At 41.1% G+C, this 20,883-nt stretch overlaps 1 protein-coding gene across 1 annotated transcript in view; it reads right to left on the bottom strand.

Annotated features, from left to right (window-relative positions):
• Nucleotides 1-20,883, bottom strand: part of CUNH1orf21 (chromosome unknown C1orf21 homolog) — a 248,807-nt gene that overhangs the window by 122,682 nt on the left and 105,242 nt on the right. The gene's annotated exons all lie outside the window — the stretch shown is intronic.

A 20,883-nucleotide genomic window follows, 5' to 3' on the forward strand; every position in this document is an offset into this window, starting at 1 on the left:
TCTAAAACTGAAGTTACAGCTCCTAAAACTGAAATATAAACTTCCTTAGTGATAGACAGCTGTCTTTCTTAAATGTGACTCTATATATAATAATCAAGGCAGTTTGATGACATTTTCTAACTCCCTAATTTCTGTGACTTATCTCTCCCACAAGTTGGACAAAAGAGGACTCAAAGTCACACCTACTTTTAAAATTTTATATGTATGTGCATTTTATGTGTATGTGTGTTTAAGTGCACCCATGTCGTGCAATGCCTGCAGAGGTCAGAAGAAGGTGTCAGATTCCCTGGTACTAGAGTTACTGATGGTAGTTAGCTACCATGTGGGTGCTGGGAATCGAACCTGGGTCCTCGGTAAGAGCTGCTAGTGCTCTTAACTGCTGAGTCATCTCTCCAGCCCCTAAAATTATCATTCTTATGAAGTTAATATATTTTTATGTATGTGCATAAAGACCCAATGTTTGTGACTAAGTTGCCTAGTGTTCTTTTCACCTGACAATTCAAGGTAGACGTTGATCCCACTTTTTTTTTCTTTCTTTTGTGTGTTTGTGCATGAGTGGTGTGCGTACGTGTATGTGTGTGTGTGTGTGTAGGTTCATGTGCATGCAATGTGAAGGCTGGAGGTCCATGTCAGGTGTCTTCCTCTTTCATTCATTTTTTGAGACGGGGTCTTTCACTAAAACTGGGGCTTGCCGATTCAGCTAGACTGGCTGGCTGGCAAGCTCTACCTAGCAGTGGGATTCTACAGGAGTACAACCCCTCACCTGGCTTTGTACAACACTGATGAGGATCTGAACTCAGGTCCTAATACTTGTGTGGCAAGTACTTTACCAAATGGGCCATCTCCCCTGCTCCATTTTGAATTCTCTCTGAAGGAATTTGAGGGTCCAGTATGAGGGAATTCCAAGTCTAAAATTCACAAGTCAATCAATGAATTCTTATCTACAATTACAATGTAAAAGAATTTCATAGCCTGGTGTGGTAGCCCATGTGTGTAATCCCAGCATATAGGAGAATGAGGCAGGAAGACCTCAAGTTTGAGGGCAGCTTATGCTAAATAATATGAGATCAGTCTGGGCTGCACCACAAGACCCAGTCTCAAGTGAAAAACAATGGACTGGGGAGATGGTTCAGTGGTTAAGAGCATTGGTTGCTCTTGCAGAGGACCCAGGGTTGGTTCCCAGCATGCATACAGCAACTCACAACCATCCATAACTCCAGTTCCAGGAAATCCAGCACCCTCTTCTGACCTCCTTGGGTATTACATGCACATGGTTCACTTATATCCATGCAAGCAAAACACTTGTGCACATTAAAAAAGAGAAAAATCCCTTCAAAATCTTAAAAACAGAAAGAAAAACAAACAAGGGAATTTCAAACTCCAATTTGGTATTTGGATGAAAAAAAAGAAAAGTTAATAATATCAACACATTTAATTAAGGATTGTTTACTCATAAACTGGAAAAACATTGCTAATTTTAAAAGAACTGACACAATTATGTCTCCAATATAATCACAGAGATAAAAACAAAGGTAAAACCATAAAAAATTAAAAATGGGCTATTCAACTTTAGTTTGAGGCATTATCGGCTGTAAATCAAGGCATACTGTCATAATTACAAAGGTTTAACTGAACAATTGCACTCTCGGTTACTTCCGGTAAGTCTTCAATGATTCAATAGAACATACATGATTATGTGTATGTATATAGACATCACAATTCCAGCAGTTCCTATAACTTTGTCTGAAAGAGGCCAAACCTCATATAACAAAACAGGATAGGGAAGATCACACAGCATTATAGGACATGAACAGAGACTTCTAAAAGACACAGATGGCCCTCTGAACGCTGCACAGCACAGGGGCTCCCCCTAAATGACCAACCTTCCCCTGCCCACTGCCCTCTCCCATCTGCCACTCACAGTTCAGTGCAATCACATTGTGAAGAGCCTGGCAAATATTCATTCATTTTCTTAGACTCCAGGGACCACAATGAATTGAAAGTAATAGATAAACTATTAGTATTTTTCTCCAATGAAATGGAAAAGCTCCCTTGACATGACTTTCAAAATAGCATTACTTCAAACACAGGCTTTTTGTTTTCCATCAAGACAGAAGGCCCACCAATTTAGAAAGCAGACAGGTTTGAATGTGTCATTAACAGTCCTGGTTGGTTGGCCAGGGCAGTGTCAGGGCAACATAAATGTGACTGTGTACAAAGAAAGAAAAAGCAAACATCCAAGACTACAAGGCTCAGCCTATCGTTACTACTTACACAATACACTGTACAAAATCCATCCTGCCATAAGACAAAAAAAAGCCAACAAGGTCATCTGAGAAGCCACAATTTGTATAAAGCAAATAGTTAAAAAACATTCTGTCAAATTTCTGTAAAGGCTGGTGCCGGGAATGAAGATACCCATCTGCAAACAGAAAACTCATCAACAGAAGTGTCATGGATTTCCATGGCAATGCAGGCAGGGGGAAAGACCCTCCTCAGCAGGACTCAGCGTGGATGGATTCAGAATTTTGGGCTATGACAGTGAGACAGTCATACTGAAATCAGATTCCCTTCTGTCAAAGGCACAGGAGACTTAATTTTAGACTTTAGCTTCCTTTTATCAGAGCCCACACTAGGGGAGAGCCGCTGCTAAAAGCCAGGGGGTCCTGTCAGCAGAACAATGTGGTGACTGGATTAAGAGTGCCTGGAGAGGCAGGACAGTCTTCTTCCCTCACACTTGTTCACAATTTTTCTTTGCTTCCTGTTGATCTTGCCAGGTGGCTTATTAAAATGCACATCAGGTACAGAAAGGCTGACACCCCATTCCCTCCCTATAAACAGTTGCAGGCTGCTAGTCAAAATAGATCTGGGGTAAAAGCAAAGTGCTGTTGGTGGTGGTAATTTTAGTATTTTATTCCAGTGTGACTGCACTGGGGGGGCGGGGGGCTGGGATTGTTTGGTGGCAGCCATTGATGAAAAGAACTATAAGAGCCCTTCTTAGCCAAAGTTGTATGTACAGCGAGCTTCTGACACTCCTTCCCCATCAATAAGGCTTGTGAACATGTCTGATGTTTAATAATCCTAGCATTATAAAAGCATTTACCTCCTTCTAGTTGATTAAAATTAGAGCTTTGAAATTATTGTTATTGTTATTATTAACGTAACTTTGCAGCAGTTCTCCCATTGGCAAACCCTGGGAGAAGTGGAAAGTCAGTGATGGCTTGAGGGAGACCAAGTTAAGAAGGGTTAGTCCCAGGGTTGGAGAGATGGCTCAATAGTTATGAATAGGTTCTGCCTTTGCAGAGGACCCCAGTTCAGTTCCCAGCACCCAAGTCAAGTAGCTCACAACTACCTGTAACTCCAGTTCCAGGGGATCTGGTGACATCCTCTGGCCTCCATGGGCACCCACACACACGTGTGCACACACATGCACAAATACATTGGAATGCACTTCAAAGCACACATTTGCATAGAAACTACAGAAGAAAAGGTGGTTTTCTTTCCAGGTTCCTCCCTGGAAAGCTCATTTAATTCAATGGCGTTAGGCCAGGTCATGAAAAGTGCAGAAACCCTGATAGTGGGTGTTGGGAGGAGGTGGTTCTGTGGTGTTAGAGGAGAGAAGAAACATTTCTTCCTCTGACCCAGGGTGGGAGGTTGGACCTGGACCAATATTATAAGCAAATAAAATGTCTTTGATGTCAAACACCCTCTGAACCTCTGTCCCTCCTTAAGCCTCTGACGTGCTCTGCAGTTTCCTGCCTGCCTCCACTGTGGCAACTCACAAATGCATGTCTCCAAGGCTATTTCTCATACTTTTATTTTCTCAAACTTTCTTTCCTGGCCAATCAAAAGGTTATTTTTGTTAAATCAAGACTCTAATGGTGCACTTCTAAAGATTGCAACAAAAAATGAGTCTGGATGTGTGCTCCAAAGGGGTGTGGAAAGAAACGGCCACAGTTACTCAGCCAGTCTTACATTGTTCATCCTTCGGGGTGGGGGGCTGCTGAATTTCTTGGTTCCAGGGTTACTGTTTTTTATTAAATTTGGAAATTTTCAGCTAATCGACCTCCCTCCCTCCCTATTCCTCCATTTCTTCCATCTCTCTCTTTTCTTCCCCCATTTCATACAGCTTATAAATGGTGGTACTGGGAAGGCCAGGCAGTTTAACATCTACACGTAACGTTCATATCATGTTTTTAAACCTGCCTCATCTATCCTATCATTCTATTTTCCAAAATTCAATATTGTTTCTCAGTTTTATAGCAATAGGTCAGTGAATAATATTTGTTGAACTGATAGAAATTTAACCACATAGATATTAAAGAGCAGGGGATGGTGAAGGCTTTGATCATGTTAGCATATCTAAGTTCCCTTTTAAACACTCATCTGGCAAACATCTAGCAGTATAGGCTAAGTACCTACTAGGTGCTAGGTTCTGTGCTGAGGTATGCAGATGGGATAGAGAAAGGAGATGGAGGAGCTGCCCAAGGAAGACTCTTGAGGGGAAGCCTCCTGCTGTGAGCACATTCCTCTGCACACAGACTGACCACAAGATCACATCTTACTGACATGTTTCACCATGATGGAATCTAAATTTGGAACAACCTTATGTACAAAGTAGACATTCCACTGAAGAAGTCCACACACCACTATCAATTCCCCAAAGTGAAGCAATCCCTTAAAAATAATGACTGTAACCTCACTTGTGGAAAATGATCAGGTCAGTTCAAAGGCCACAGCTATTATCAGACAATTTCTAGGCCAATTATGAACTGCTCGTTCTTAAGGTTTTGAATATTTCCCAAACAAGGCTTCAGTACATTTAATATAAAGTTACTTCAGTTCTTTCCAGAGTTTATTTTAAATCATCTTGGTAAAGGAAAACTACTTTCAAATTGAAACTGTTTAAGTTTTAATGATCTAATGACCTCACTTGCTCAAAAATAGCAAGAATTGTTTTTAGCCTTTGAATTTGTGGAGATTGGATATGAGAAATATGTCTAGCCAATGGATTTCTCTTAGTACAGAGACTGTTCATATTTATATGTATCGATTCTTAAGACACCTCACAATCTAAATATATTAATGTCACTATAATAGCAATGCTTTTATGCATTTTGTGTGTTTATTCAGCAATGAAACACAAGGCTTGTTTATATTAAAGCAAAAGGTAAACAAAGATCAAGGTTAAAATTCCTTGCAGTGGTGCTTAGCATTGCTTTAGTGGTTTGCTATGGTTTGAATGATGGGATCCTTCCAAATTCCATGTTGACCTTAACTCCCATCCTGGTAGTATTGAGAAGTCAGGCCTTTGGGGAGTTCTTAAGTTATGATGGCTCCACCCTCATGAATGGGATAGATGCTGTTATAAAATGGCTTGATGGAGGGAGTTTGTGCCTCTTACATCTCTGCCACAAAATATCCTTACCAGATACCAAATAAGGGCCAGTGCCTGACCTTAGATCTCCCTGTCTCCAAAACTGTAAGGAATAAATTTATGTTGGGTATCTATTACTAGTCTTGGGTATTCTGTTATAGCAGCAGAAAAGGATGATGATAATGGTACAAGACTGGGGACAGAACTCAGTGGTAGAGCTGGTAGAACTTAGTGGAAGACCCTAAATTCATTCTCTAGCAACACACACACACACACACACACACACACACACACACACACACACAAACCATTTCAGTGCATCTTTAGTAATAAAAGTTATTTTAAAACTTGCAATAAATTGAAGGGTAAAATGATTTCTAAGTTTTATTTAGGTTTGATTCTTAAAGCTTACCATTGATAGTGCTTTTATAGTGGGCTGATCATTTATGCATAGTAGTTCTTTGTAAATCGCCCAGGTTTCAGAGGCTCCAGAGAGGGAAGGCAATCCTAGTTATCTCCACAGCAATTACTCTCATTTCTTCTTTAAAAAATTTTTTTTATTATTTTTATTTTATGTGTATAGGTGTATTGCCTGCATCTGTGTAAATGCACCCGTGTCATGCAATGCTCGTAGAGGTCAGAAGAGGGTATCAGATCCCCTAGAACTGGAGTCACAGACTGTTATTAGCTGCCATGTGGGTGCTGAGAATCAAACCCAGGTCCTCTACAAGAGCAGCCTGTGCTCGTAACCACTGGGCCATCTCTCCAGCCCCTAATCTAATTTGTTAAGAGTGCTGTTCTGCCTCTCCTGGTAAAGCTGGCTCTCCACCCAGCACACAATGGTTGAGCTCTTGGACAGTCTCAGGTCAGCTAACTCCTCTGTGCTATTCTTAGTAGGGTTCTGGTTCCACTGATAACCAGTCTGGATCAAAGTCTATCCTGGGATCTGTCTTCGCCTCTGCTTTGGTTTGATCTTTGTAGTTCATGAGGCCAGCATCCTAACTCCATGCTACAGCTGCCGAGAGGTTGGTCCCTGCCTGGTGAAGTGACAGTGCTGGACTGAATCTGATGCCCAATTCTTAACCACCACACCAGTCTTGTTTTAAAAACCACAAAACATAGGAAATAATTGTTTCTTGGGATGATGCAGATACAAAAATATAAATGGATTCAGAAAGGATCTGGACACATTTATAAACCACAGAAAAAAGCAGAAATCATCTAAATAAATACATCTAACTTTTGTAGATAATAGAAAAACTTCAATACTCCCCTCATCAAGTCTTAGAGGCTTTGATGAGTAGAGAATTTCATCCTGGTGCTCTGCAAACTAGAGGTTAATATGACATCGAAAGTGTCACAGACCTTTCATTAAATGACAATCTGACCACTAGTGCACCTAACAGAAGTGAATTTTTTCTTTCAATGCAACAATTAATGTAATGCCTTTGCGAAATCTTATTTCAAAAGATCACTTTGCTTTGAAGGTTTCTACTGTGCACCTGCATCTTGACATATGCTGTTAGAATTCAGAGCAACCAGTGGCTTCCAGGATCTGTCTCTTCACTGAGTGTAGTGGTTTGAATGAGAACTACCTCCCATAGCCTCAGGTATTTGACTGCTTGGTCCCCAGTTGGTGGTGCTGTTTAGGGAGGTCATGAAACCTTTGGGAGGAACCATGTCACTGAGGGCAAGATTGGAGTGTTCATAGCCTTGTCCCATTCTGAATTCACTCTCTCTCTTTCCTGTCTATGAACTCAGCTTCCTGATCCTGCCACCACACCTGCTGCTTGCTGCCATGCCTCTCCACCATTATGGGCTCTTATCTCTCTGGAACCATAAGCCAAAATAAATTCTTTGTTCTGTAAGTTGCTTTTGGTCGTCGTGTTTTATCACAGCAACAGAAAGCAACTAATACGGTGAGGTAAGGAGGGAGAGGAGAAACTGGAGCTATTACATTTATAAAGCCTGTTTAATGTTCCACATCCAGTTCAAAAAGCCTGACATACAATAACTCATCTAATGTTCACAAGAGCTCTTGAAGTGGGTCATTAATGTCTCTATTGCTCAGAGAAGGAAAGTGAGGCAGTGTTAGCTCTCTCCTCCCTCCAGCTGCTCACCTACTGGGAGGTGGGTTTGGGCCAGGCAGTCTGATTCAGAGCCCAGACTCAGAGTTTCCTAAAAATGAGAAGTCAAGTGAGCATCTGATAAAAAGAAAAGTTCTCCTTGTTTTCCATTATAAAATCTTCTGGACTATTAGACTTCACAAGACTTAAACTCTGAACACACACACACACACACACACACACACACACCCCACCCTGTATCTAAAATTCTGAAATCTAAGATGATCTCACAATTCTAAAACTTTCAGAGGACTGACATGATGTCCCAAATGGAAAATTCTACATTATGAAACTATTTCATATTCAAAACTATTAAAAATATTGTTCAAAATTATTCAGGCTGTACATAAAGCACATAGGAAGCACAAGAAGTATGCATCTAGACTTAGACACTATCTGAAAGGAATCTTATTGTGTATGGAGACTGAAAACTCTGGAAATAAACACAGAATCTGAAACTCTTCTGGTCTCAAGCACTTTGGATAAGCCTATGAGCAGCTGGAGGTATAGACACAGCATTAATGGTCCTATTTCACAGAGCTGCAATTGTGAAATGGCTTCTTGTATGTCAGGCTTTCAGAACTGAGTCTGGAACACATAATTTAGATAATATATGTTCATGTTTTATTTAATTTTGGTTTTTAAAATGTTTTATTCAATTTTATGTGTATGGGCACATTGCCTGTGTAAGTGCACAAATGTCATGCAATGCCCTTGGAGGACAGAAGAGGGTGTTTGATCCCCTAGAACTGGAGTTACAGATGGTTGTTAGCCACCATGTAGGTGCTGGAAACTGACCAGCACCAGAGTCCTCTGCAAAAGCAGCCAGGGCTCTTAACCTCTGAGTCATCTCTCCAGCCCATATTCATGTTTTATATAAAAATCTAAAATAAATACAAACAGTATTAGGGCAACAGTATTTAGGGCAAACTATAGCAATAACAGAAGAACATGAAAAGATACTGCTACCGTGTCTTATGGGTCCTTCTTTAATACAGAACAGATACCCTCCCCCATCATCTAGAGGATCAGAAACATGAGTTGTTTATCAATAAATTTCAGCTGTTTCATCTGCAGTTGATTCCTCCATATTATCCAGGACCCTACTCGTGAATTTACAGGATGGCCCATTAGGCCCAGGAGAGTGTATGATCACTCCGGTGTGAACTAAAGTTCTCTGAAACAGCAACGCCTGTGTTGATGATCCTACAGAATAATAAGTAGAATGCCATGATTGTGGAGAGGTGGAATGCTACAGAATTGTCTGGGGCTGTCTTTGGTTCCCTTAATAACCATTTGCTACCAACCTCTAGCTGACCCAACATCTTCATGACTATTAGGTAAAACTTTTGGCATATACTCCTTTAGCAGATCATTAGCTTCTATTAACCTTAGAATTAACCTTCTATTAACAACTAAGAATGCTATACAATAGCATCTGAAACCTTCCTTCCTCCAAGGTGACCAGCCTACCTGCTGTCCCCCTCACTGTAGTTAGCAAATCCATTGATTTACGACTTTGTTTTGTTCTGTATCTAAGGTTCAAGCAGCCTTTGCTACAGTGGAACATATCACTCAGGGTAACCTGATCCTGTGCATGGGCCATGGTCACTCAGATTTGCCTCAAAAAAAAATCTCTTGTTCCTTTTGGAATAAACACGGTATTTTGAGTCAATTCCAGAAACCCTCTTTAACTAGTGTAACTGCCTTTCAGACTTGGGCAAAGATTGTATGTGTGTGTGTGTGTGTGTGTGTGTGTGTGTGTGTGCCTATAGAAATAAAATCTATCTAATGACTATGTCTGACTTAATTACTTTCATTGGGTTCTATTTTAAGTGAATTTCTGGGAGAGGAAAGATTCTCAGATAATCATGACAGAATGACAGAGAACCCATTATCTCATTGGTCTGGATGTTAAGCACTGGGCATCCTGGAATGGCAGACAGATTGAGAAGGTTGGGGAGGTGGTTAGCCAGAAAGCCAGGCCTGACTGCATGACATCTGAGTCACAGAGCTAAAAAGAAAATACTCCTAAGGAGAATCAGAAAGCCCTGAGGAGGCTGGGCTAGAGGGAAAGTAGCAAGGGATTGGTAGAAGAGAGGCTTCTGAGGTAGTTTAAAAGAAGAAAAGAGAGAAACAGACTGTAGCAGAGATTCATGGAAGGGTAGGTTTCAGTGTGCTGTGCTGTGCTGTGGTTGTGCATGAGATGGCTCTTCAGGTTCTTGAAGGTTATTCAGTGAAGTTTAAATAGCTTTTCAATGACATATGGTATTCTTTTTAATGTCTCTGGACTGATGCTGGCTTGCAGGAGCCAGGCTTTACCTGGGTTAGAGAACTATTAGGAAGATTTCAGCAGCAGCAGAATCATTAGCAAGAGTAAGTAGAAAATGCATAGAGTTGTTCAGCTCAAGCAATTCTCTGGTAAGAGCAGTGTGACTGGATTTTTTAATGGAAAGACACATCTGAAATATACTTTGTGGCAAATAACAGTTTCTCTACTTATGAAAAATACCCCCAGCCTTTCACTGAAGTCCTGGAAGTGAGTGGTGGGAATGCTGGTGGGCACACTCACAAGTAGGTCTGTGGGAGGTCGTCTGTGGGAGGTCTGTGGAGCTCGGCTCTCCTGTCCTTTTTGGTATGTTCCTCTTCCCACAGAGCTGCAGCCTTCTAAAACACAAGATCGTTTCCAGTGGCTGTGAGTTGCCAAGTTATTTTCCTTTCTGTGGCTAAAGTGTGTTCTGACAGCAACAAAGACTAGCTCTTTAGGAATAATTAGTCTAGGGGGTGAGGAATGCACTTGTTTGTTGATGGCTTAATGGGAGCAGTGAGGTAAATAAGAACCCACTCCCCTAGCTCTATAGGTCTGATCGAGTCTATTTTAATAACACATTCTGCTCGATTTACTTGTAGAAGACAGAAGCTGTTCTGAACACTCCTCTTTGGGCTGAAGGATGAGGATTCACCATAAAAGTATCTGAACAGTTCAGTTAAATTCAAATCAAGTGAGGTAGAGTTAACTGCAGGATTTGTTCTGTACTGAGAGCGGGGCTGATGGAGAGGTGGTCCTCATGGATCCCTACCTATCTCTATTTTAAGCTATTTAAATGTACATTAAAACATCCTGAAAGTCCTTAAAGCTAATCTTCCATGCTGCTTCCTCGAAAGTAATGTATTGCAGCAAAAATAATCTGCACTTTCTAAGAGTTTGGATGCTTTAAATCAGATGCCTTTAATCTACAATGAAGTCTTTTAAAAGACCTACTCACAGGGCAAAGGAGAAATGAGGTGGAGAGCCAATGAGTCATCTTCTTCCCCATCTTCTTGCAGGGGGTCAGGGGCTACTCTTTTGGGATGCTACTTGTAGCTAAAGGGCAGAGCTAGGTAGCATGCCTCAGTTTGAGGGTTTTTGTTAAGAGTATCAAATAGTCCCATAAGATTAACTGGTCAAGACTATAAAATCTCTATCTGTTGGAAGAACCACCTTTCCAGTTTACTGGTCAATCAACAGGACCACCCCTAGGAAGGCAGGTTCACCTCAAGTTATGCTAAATAAATGGGCAGAATACCTAGTGTGTCAATGAGATAGTGAACTTTTCCTGCCTGGAAACTGGCCTCTTAGTGCAGTGCTCTCAGAACCAGCCACAAATATGTAGATCTCTTTAAGTCTGCCAGCTTTTCTGAATTCTTCAGAAAAGTGTAATCTCTCATTTTCTTCATCATATCCCTTTTCTAAACATGCTCCCTGAATTATTTTCACATACAATGCATGGCCTGGACATGGTCCAAGTTCTCTCTTAGTTGTTTTTATATCTTTTACATTGGAAAGGCGCCTTTCACCATCAGGCCAGTAGGTGGACATGGTTCCCCAGGGTCATCATGGGATCTGTCAGAGGAACATACAAGCCTCAGAATGTGCCAGACCATAGGAGCAGACCAGAGAAGCAAGAATCACAGGTTCATCATCTTTTATATCTCCACTGCATCAGGTTGTAGAAACAATCCACATGACCATCTGAGGACAGGTCGGATCACCACTTAAGATCACTCCTGTGTTAGGACACTATAGGACTCCTAGCTAGGGAACATGGAGGGGTTACTAGCTTGTGTCTCCTTCAGGATGCTCTATGGGTGGGCCTGGCATTGGGTTACTAACCCCATTCTAATTATCTCAGTCATTGGCTTGCTTCTCTATCCCTTCCACTTGGCCATTTGACTATTTCTTTAACCTTATCTTCCACGATCCATCATCTGTGGACTGCTTCCCACAATCTGTAGAAGTCAACAGAGCTTACCTTTGTACAAATGTGACTATACCTCACAGACGGCTTACACACTTACTGTACCTTGCTATAGGTCCTTTTTTTTTTTTCTTTTATAAGATTCATCTAGGCACAAAATGTCTTTTCCCGAGAATCCTAAAGGCTCATGTTGTTAAATGGGGATGATGGGGTGGGGGAAGGGTAGGAAGGCTTACTTCTTTCTGTAGTAGTCAACAGTGCAGACTGGAGAGGAGATTTCCAGTGGGAAGTTATCTGGGCACTTGGTTAGCCTCCACAGAAAGCCCTGCTTTATATGCGAACCCCTTCTATCACAGCATAGTGTTGATATCTGGGGAGGGTGCTGAGAAAGCATCTGAAAGGGGAAGCTGGGAACAGGCACCAAAGCTCAGAGCAGACAGGGGAGGAAAGAAACTGGAGCTAAGAAGTCCAAGAAGGAAAAGAGAGTGGATAAAGCAGAGACTGTGGCAGAAGGGAAGAAAAACAGACGATGGGGATGGAGGTTAGACTAGCGAAACACACCTCTTCAGGAGCAGTGGCCCTCAACCAATACACTCTAATTAAACAATGCTGCATGCCTGAAAATCCCCTTTCATGCTTAGGTTGAATGAAAGGACGCATAACTGGCTTCTGTGATATAAGATGAAATACTGCCTTTGTTTTAGAAGTTCTGGAGACAAAAAGTGACTCTCGAGCTGGTGCAGAACCCTGGACACTCAAGTAAGAACATCATCATCACCGCTAATTTTGCTCTTTATGTCTAAGCTGGCATCAAACCAATTTACCTCCAGAACATAGAAAAACAAGGCAGAAAACCTTAGAGTTTGACCATATTCATCTCTCATTTTGATAAAGTCTGTTTTTCAAAATACTTGAGTTTCCTTGTCATCACACATTGCTAATCCTTGGGGGATACCACTGCTTCAGAATGGCAAACCAAGGGCAATTTGTGTTGGTACAAATTTCTCTACCACTCTCACCCCCACCCTATGGAGAAAGCTACAGATAAAATGTACTTTGGTGAAGTCCAAATCATTCTTCACATAAATACCAAACCTGACCATGGGTTCACCTCTAATTCAAACCCTACCACGCCTTGCTGAGGGAATGGGCTGGGTCTCTAACTGGCCACCTGCTTTCACACTTACCTTCTACAGTTGATTCCCTACACAACAACCAGAGAAATACTTTTATTTGAAAGTTCTTTATAAATTTTTGATTAATATGCAATACTTGTAAACATTTACAGGGTACACATGTGATGTTTCTCTATATGTGTATATTGTGCAATGCTCAAATCAGGATTATTAGCCACTGTTTTAAACACCACTTCCTTGTGGTAAGAACATTCAAACTCCTTTTATTTCAAAGCACACACATTATTGTTAACTACAGTCACTCTGCTATGCACCAGAATACCAAATCACATTCTTTTTTAATATTTTATTTATTATTTTTATTTTATGTGTATGAGTGTATTGCCTGCATGTATGTGAGTGCACCCGTGTCATGCAATGCCACAGAGGTCAGAAGAGGGCTTCGGACTCCCCTGGAACTGGAGTTAAGGATGGTTCATAGCCTCCATGTGGATGCTGGGAATCAAACCCGGGTCCTCTGAAAGAGTAGTCAGTGCTCTTAACTGCTGAGCCACCTCTCCAGCCCCCAGATCATATTCTTTCTACCTGTCTCACTATACCCACTGATGGATCTCTCCATATTCAGTAATTCTTTAAATTCAAAACCAAAGTCAGACTTTGTCCACTCCAAACCCTCTCCTGACTGTTGCTATTACATTTAGAACAGGAACTACTTTGCCTGGCTGCCTCTCTTCATTTATAACTCAGGCCCAAGGGCCTCAAGCTTCCTCCCTGGAATGCACCAGCTGGCTCCCTCTCAGAGATCTGGCCTGCTGGTCCTCCTTCTAAAACACTCTGCTTGCTCTTCAAGTGCTCCCCCAGCTTGCCTCTTCCTTCGGGTGTCCATGCAAAGCTTAAGTCCTTGACTTTTCCTGACCAGTGAATCTAGGTAAGTCATCCTGTCACCTTCTGACCTATTTTCATTCTCCTTGTGGCTGACATCCTATCGGACCATATATACCTATCTTTCTAGCTACTGCTGGTTGATATCCTGTGATGTGGGCAAAGTAGGGGCAGTCATTGTTTAATTACATCTCATATCTGCCATTTAAAAAATAGTATTTGTGATCTCAGTTCTTGAGACTGCTTGGGTCACCCCCAGACCTGCTATGATTTATGCAACTCTCAGCTCTCACCAGAGAAGCTTCATTGTGCAGCAGATGGTGATTAACTCGGAGATACCCAACTGGCCAACATGCAGAGAATAAGAGACTGCAGAGGGCTTATCCCTGAATAGGACACCTATATCAAACTTTGGCCTCCCAAGGCTCATGGATCATTGCAGAAGAGGGGGCTGAAAGATTCTAAGAGTCAGAGGAGGTGGATGATCATAAGGGAACAGTTTTCCAGAAAGCTGGGCAGTTACTCATATGAACTCACAGCAGTGGAGACAGCATACATAAGTCCCATGTAAGCTCAAACCAGATAAAATCCCAGCATGAACATGGGGAGGTTGGTAAGAAACTCCAACGCTACCTGAGGATCTATCGGCAACTGATGGCTGCTGGGAGAGGGAGAGACAGTTTTGTTTAAAGATGAGACTCTTGGTAGATTGACCAGGCTCCAGTGAGTGAATGGACCCACACTGAAGGGTAATTGGGACACAAGTTTGACTCTATAGGCCTCTGTGTGTGTGTGTGTGTGTGTGTGTGTGTGTGTGTGTGTGTGTATGTGTGTGTGTTAAGGAAAGAGAACATGAAATTGGGCAGGGGGGTCGTAGGGGGATATAGATTAGAAAGAGGCTCTAAATTCAACCAAATTATATTGTGCAAAATTTGCAAAATATCAGTTTAAAAAAGAAAAAGATATAACTACCACATCACTCTGCTATACTATTCCTGTGCGTATACCCAGAAGGACTCAATATCCATATCAAGAGATACTTGCACATCCATGTTCATTGCTGCTTTGTTCACAGAAGCTAGAAAACGTAATCAGTCTATCAACCCCTAGTCTCAGATAAACAAATGCCACATGCAGATCCTAGTTACATATTTTTTTTATTTGTGTATTTAATTTGGAGTGCCCACAGAGGCCAGGAAACTAGAAAAGGGCTGGGGATGTAGGTATTAAGAGAGGAGACATGTAATATGAAAGTAGAGGGAAGGAATACTGGGAATAAAAAGGTTGGTTTTTTTAATGGGGATAGAGAAGGGAGATGGTGGATGGTGGACTAAACAATTGACTCTATAGGCCTCTGTGTGTGTGTGTGTGTGTGTGTGTGTGTGTGTATAATATATACATTATATATGTCTGTATAAAATATTATGCAATATATACATGAAATTGTACAGGGGGTTGTATAGGATACAGATTGTGAAGATCTAAATGAGATCAAAATATACTATATGAAATGTGATCAAAATATACTATATGAAATTTGCAAAAATTCAATAAAAAATTTCCCCCCAAATAGTATCTGATCAATTGATATTTCCCAAATGGATAATTCTGATTTGCAGAGTTCCATTAGAACTAAAAGCACACCATTTTTCTCTTAATCTTGGCAATCCAACAGCTGCATCAGAGAAACTGGTCAAGGCAAACAGGGGGAAGCCATTCTCCAAACTCAAGATCTAAAGCACTCTGAAATAAAGGCAATTATACATATTTATGTATAACTTAACAATTTATAAAGGCAATTATACACATTTTTATATAACTTAACAATTTATTCTGTGACTATGCACTCAGATCAACAGTGACATTTACACAGCAAAGCCATAGCTGGAAGAGAATACAAATATAATTTAACTTGATTTGAATGTGGCTTTGACAATGAAAACACAATATGGTCTGGATTTGGACCTATGTGACTTTGTTTTACAACCTGAAGGAATTCTTTAGTTTGGTAGAAGTGCTAATTCTCTTTCATCTGTAATCTTTTATCTTCAATTCTTAACAGTTGTGCACATTAGCTTGTGAAAATATTTTAAATGAAAAGTTAAATACTCATATACATTGTAACTTCAAATGTGGGTAATAAGGGAATGGACTGTGAACACTGTGTTCCTTCCAGTCTTCGTCCCTCTATAAGGTTCCTTCCCTACCCCATTTTTTATGAGTGCTGAGGCTCAAACTCAGATCCTCATGCATGCACTTAGAAAACTTTGCTGACTGAGCTATCTCCCCAGTCTTCTTAACCTTTTTATAAGAATATATATAGCAAACTAATCAATGCTTGGTCAACTTTGGACCATAATGCAATTATTAGTTGAATACTACCACTACTAAAGGTTTTTGAAAAAAGAACCTTCAAAACAATATTAGCTTTAGTCTTTTAAAGTAAGATCACACAGGTGCATGACCTAGCTATAGGCTGTGAACAGGCAAAGTAGAACCCTTGAACACTAGCACTCAACACCTCATGAAAATCACCCAGTTCAACCTCTCTCCCTAGGTACAGAAAACAGAGCTCACAGAGGCCAGCTGCAACAGAGGTGACCCCATTTGTAAAACTGATGCTTACTTTATGAGTATGTAATAAATTAATAAATAATGATAAAAATAGTGACTGGCCCATAAAAAGTACTCAACAAACTTTAGAATCTCCTCTGGACTATTTTCTCACAAATAGCATGTTTTAGGCTTTATAAAGAAAATTTCACAGTGCTTTTTAAAAAAAATATTTTATTTATTATTTTTATTTTATGTGTATGAGTATATTGCCTATATGTATGTAAGTACACCCATGTCATGCAATGCCCATGGAGGTCAGAAGGGAGCATTGGATTCCCCTAGAACTGTAGTTATGGATGACTGTTAGCTACTATGTAGATGCTGGGAATTGAACCTGGGTTCTCTGCAAGAGTAGCCCATGCTCTTAACTGCTGAGCCATCTCTCCAGCCCCCACAGTGTTGTTCTTTTTTAATTATGTAATTAATAAAAAAATCACTTCTTTTAGAAAGGGATGTTTAATATTTGCAAAACACGATAAGGCTTTTTGGAAATCACCACCTAGAAATAATCCTAAAAACCTACAGGCTTTGTTTGCAGGTCAGCCTCATGTCCACTGAACATATAGCCTCGTTTAATAAATTTAATCATGAGTTTCATAATCAGTTTTCTGTTTACCATTTGAGATATGGAATGCAATGAAGTATAGAAATCAAATTCTGTAAAACAAAACATCAATTTGGTAAACTCAGTGGTCTTATCTCCAAAGCCTAGAGATTTGTATCTTGGTATTATGTGGTACATATAGGTTTCCATTTGGTCCAAAGAGTTCCAGAGCCAGACAGAGCCAAACATGTAGATGAATCTCCAGCAATAAGCCTCCAAACAGGTGCTTTTGACCTTCCTTGGGCTCAAGCTGTCCAGAGCCTCATAGCCAGAGCTGGCTCAGGAGGAGGTTACAGTAAGAAGGATGTTTTCACTCTAAAACATGGCTCATAACATTCCCGTGCTCCTTCCTAGGAGCCCTGAATGTCACTGTCATCTGAAGATTCATGGTAGATCAGCACTCAAAGGAGCCAAAGCAATGTAGTTATCAATGCCCACTGGGCAGGCCAGAGCCAAAAACGTCTCACATATAACAGGCTCAACAAAATGGGCTCAGTGTTTGATGAATCGACAGCTGGCAAGGAAAGAAAGAGGCAGGTGATCTGAGGCTTTATTCTTCCTTTGTTCTTCCTCCTGGACAGAGGAACTGTGTCTAGAAGGTTTTCCTAATCCCTCACTATGCCTAGCAGACCAACTTCTTCGCTTCCTCTTTTGAGAGCACACACTGTTCAGTGATTTACTGAGGACTGGGAATCAAGTACAGCAGGGTGTCTGAGAAGACCCTACAAGAAATGACCTGGATGAACCCACAGAAATCACCTAGCTTTCCATGGCCACCATTTCCTTACCTATGAAGGTTCACAACAGCACCCAGGAAATAGCAGTCATCATTACTGCTAATATGTGTGTATTAACTACCAAGTAGCTTTGTGCTGGGCACTGTGTTTGGCACCGGTGATGTGTAATGAGTTGATCATTGTTACTGTGGCTAGATTTTATCTAAGCAGGAAGTCTTTATCATCTCATTTTACTCCTCTTATTTCTAAAGAGAAGCTACACTGATTTTCCCCTATCGTGTGTCAGTTTATTTGCTTTAACTCTACTATAATCTAGGGAGCTTATTTCTCACAATCTTGGACTTCTTGAGAAGTCCAAGATCAGTGTACTGGCAGGCTGGTGTCTGGTGAGGCCTGCTTTCTCACAGACTCTTCCATTTCAGGAGGGCTGCCCCTCAGGAACTAATCACCTCCCCAAAGACTATCTCCTAATACCATTAAATTGGGGGTTGGACTCTCAGCATGAATTGGGAGCAGGGGACATAAACATTCAGACACAGCACCAAAGCACTGGTGGACATGTCAGCCAAGGACAGCCAATGCAGCACTTCATGCTTTCAAGTCTCCATTTCCTACTGAATGGTTTCCGGTGGTTAAATGTTGTCTCTTCTAAAACAGGACAGACACCAAGGACAGGACCCCAGAATTTGTATTCACAACCCAGAAACACACAGTGCCTTTTCATAAATACACATTCCAATGGAACTCTTTTAACCTTGTAACTGGCCAATCAACACCCCCTCACTGAGGATTATTAGCTTAGGAGCACTTAATTGGATGGAGCAATTTTCTTCACAGTTTATAGCATTGTTATCAGAAACATAATTAAACTGTGACACCAATTTATGATCACAAACTACTCAACTGAAAATAGTTCACAGCTGAAGAACACTCAGGGGAGGGTGAGTGGGGTGTTAATGCTAGACAACCAGAGCATTCTCTTGCTGTCTTTCAGGGAAGGATGTGCAATGGACACCTCCCACCATGTCTCTTCTCCTGTTGTCCCATGGAGATGGACGTATGAATTCCTCTCACCATGTCTAATCTTTCCCTCTGAAAATGGGGCAAAAGTTCAGGATTTACCCACCACAACAAGAGCAAAGTGTATGTTGAGACAGCAACAACTTCCATAGCTTCATATTTTTCTCTCACTCTGTGTGTGTGTGTGTGTGTGTGTGTGTGTGTGTGTATGGGTGTGCATCCATGAATCTACAAACATGTGGATGCCAGAGGTCAATGTTAGGTATTCTCAATAGCTCTCCATCTCTTTTCCTGAGACAAGGTCTTTCGATGAACCTGGAGGTTGCTGTTTTGGCTAGACTGGCTAGCCAGTAAGCCCCCAAGAATCCTCCCGTCTCCACATCTCCAACACCGGAATGACAGGAATATGCCACCACGCCTGGCTTTTATGTGGATGCTGGGGACTGAACTCAGATTCTCATGTTTACATGGCTTTACTGAGCCATCTCCCCTGCTCCCTTGATATTTTTCATGAAGAATATTTACATGTACATATAATGTACATATAATGCACAGAATGCATACATCACTGCTTTGGAGAAACCACTAGTTTACAATAAGTCATGTCCAATCCAACAAGGGACAAATGGCATACTGTCATACTCAGCTGATTCTATCATGATAAAATAGTCTCAACGTACATGTAAAGCTGAGCTTTGGGTCCCAAACTATCTGACACGAGCTAAGGTTGACCATTTGAGGAATTGGCTTCAAATCTTCTAGACTCCTTTCCTAGCATTTTCTAAATGTCCAGCCAATTTCCAGATCTGTAAGACAATTCTTATACTGTCTGAGCTTTGTAGTGTTTGGGGGGAAATTAGTATGAAATTTTCAAATACTTAAGACTCCTTTCCTAATGTGAAATTTTCTAGTTATTTTCTTGCTTATTTTGGTTAAGCTCCCTAGCCTCCTCTAGACATACCTTATATAACTGTCTCTGAATCCTCAGCCTGACCCCTCCCATGCCCCAGTCCCATCATTTTTGTTGTTGTTGCTGTTCTTTATCTCTTATGACTCAGCAGAGACTTAAATCATCCTCTGTATGGGTCTTCCCCTGCTTCTGTGATCAGGCACCCTTTTGAAGTATCCATAGGACACTGATACTTTGTGTTCAATTAGTTCCATAAAGTCAGAGACCAGGTTTACCTATCTGTATAAACCATGGTGCATAGCATGATGTCCAAGGCATGCAGAATAGTCAGCAAATGTCTCCCAGACTGACATGAAACACTAGGTTTCCAATGAAACAAGACCCATCTGTTTACCTGGGCAAACATACCATTACATGGATTCCTGCGGCCTCTGGCTATTTCCAGTCACAGTGCTCTTACCTGGGGGAACAGTTTTGCATTGCCCCCAAAACACAACTGAAACCCTTAGGACGGTAAAAGCATTTAAAATTTATTTATCAAAATACATAGCTGCACTGAATAATAAATGTTCATTATAAAGGACTGGTCATGCAGAAATATGAAAAAAAAAGAAATTCAGAGTCACCTGAAATTCTGTCATAAAGCAACTGCTTCTAAACAGCTTTTTTATGTACTGACATGGAATTTTACATATCAAAGAGATTAAGCCAGGTATGATGCCACATGCCTGTAATCCCAGTGCTTGGGAGGCAGAGGCAATAAGATTGTCATGGATTTGGGAGTAGCCTGGGTACAAAATGGGCTCAAGGGCTGCCTGGGTTACAGAGATCCTGTCTCAAAAACCAAAAGCCAAGGCTGAGATGGCTCAGTTGGTAAAGGCACCTGTCACCAAGCCTAATGAATTTTCTTTTTTGTTTTTGAGACAGGATCTCACAGTGTATCCCTGGCTGGCCTGGAACTTGCTAGGTAGACCAGATTGATCTCGAACTCACAGAGATCTGCCTGCCTCTGCTTTGTGAGTGCTGGGATTAAAGTCATATGCTACCACACCCAGCAAGTCTGATGACTTTTCAATCCTAGGGTTCCACATGGTGAAAGGAGAGAAATGACTCCTGAAAGTTGTCCTCTGACCTCGACACATGTGCTGTGAAACACACACACACACACACACACACACACACACACACACACAAAACACAACAGTGAGACGCTTCCCAGAGGAAGAACAGAATTTAT

The sequence above is a fragment of the Nannospalax galili genome, unplaced genomic scaffold (genome assembly GCF_000622305.1).
Source record: "Nannospalax galili isolate Female #2095 unplaced genomic scaffold, S.galili_v1.0 scaffold227, whole genome shotgun sequence".
Classification (NCBI taxonomy): Eukaryota; Metazoa; Chordata; class Mammalia; order Rodentia; family Spalacidae; genus Nannospalax; species Nannospalax galili.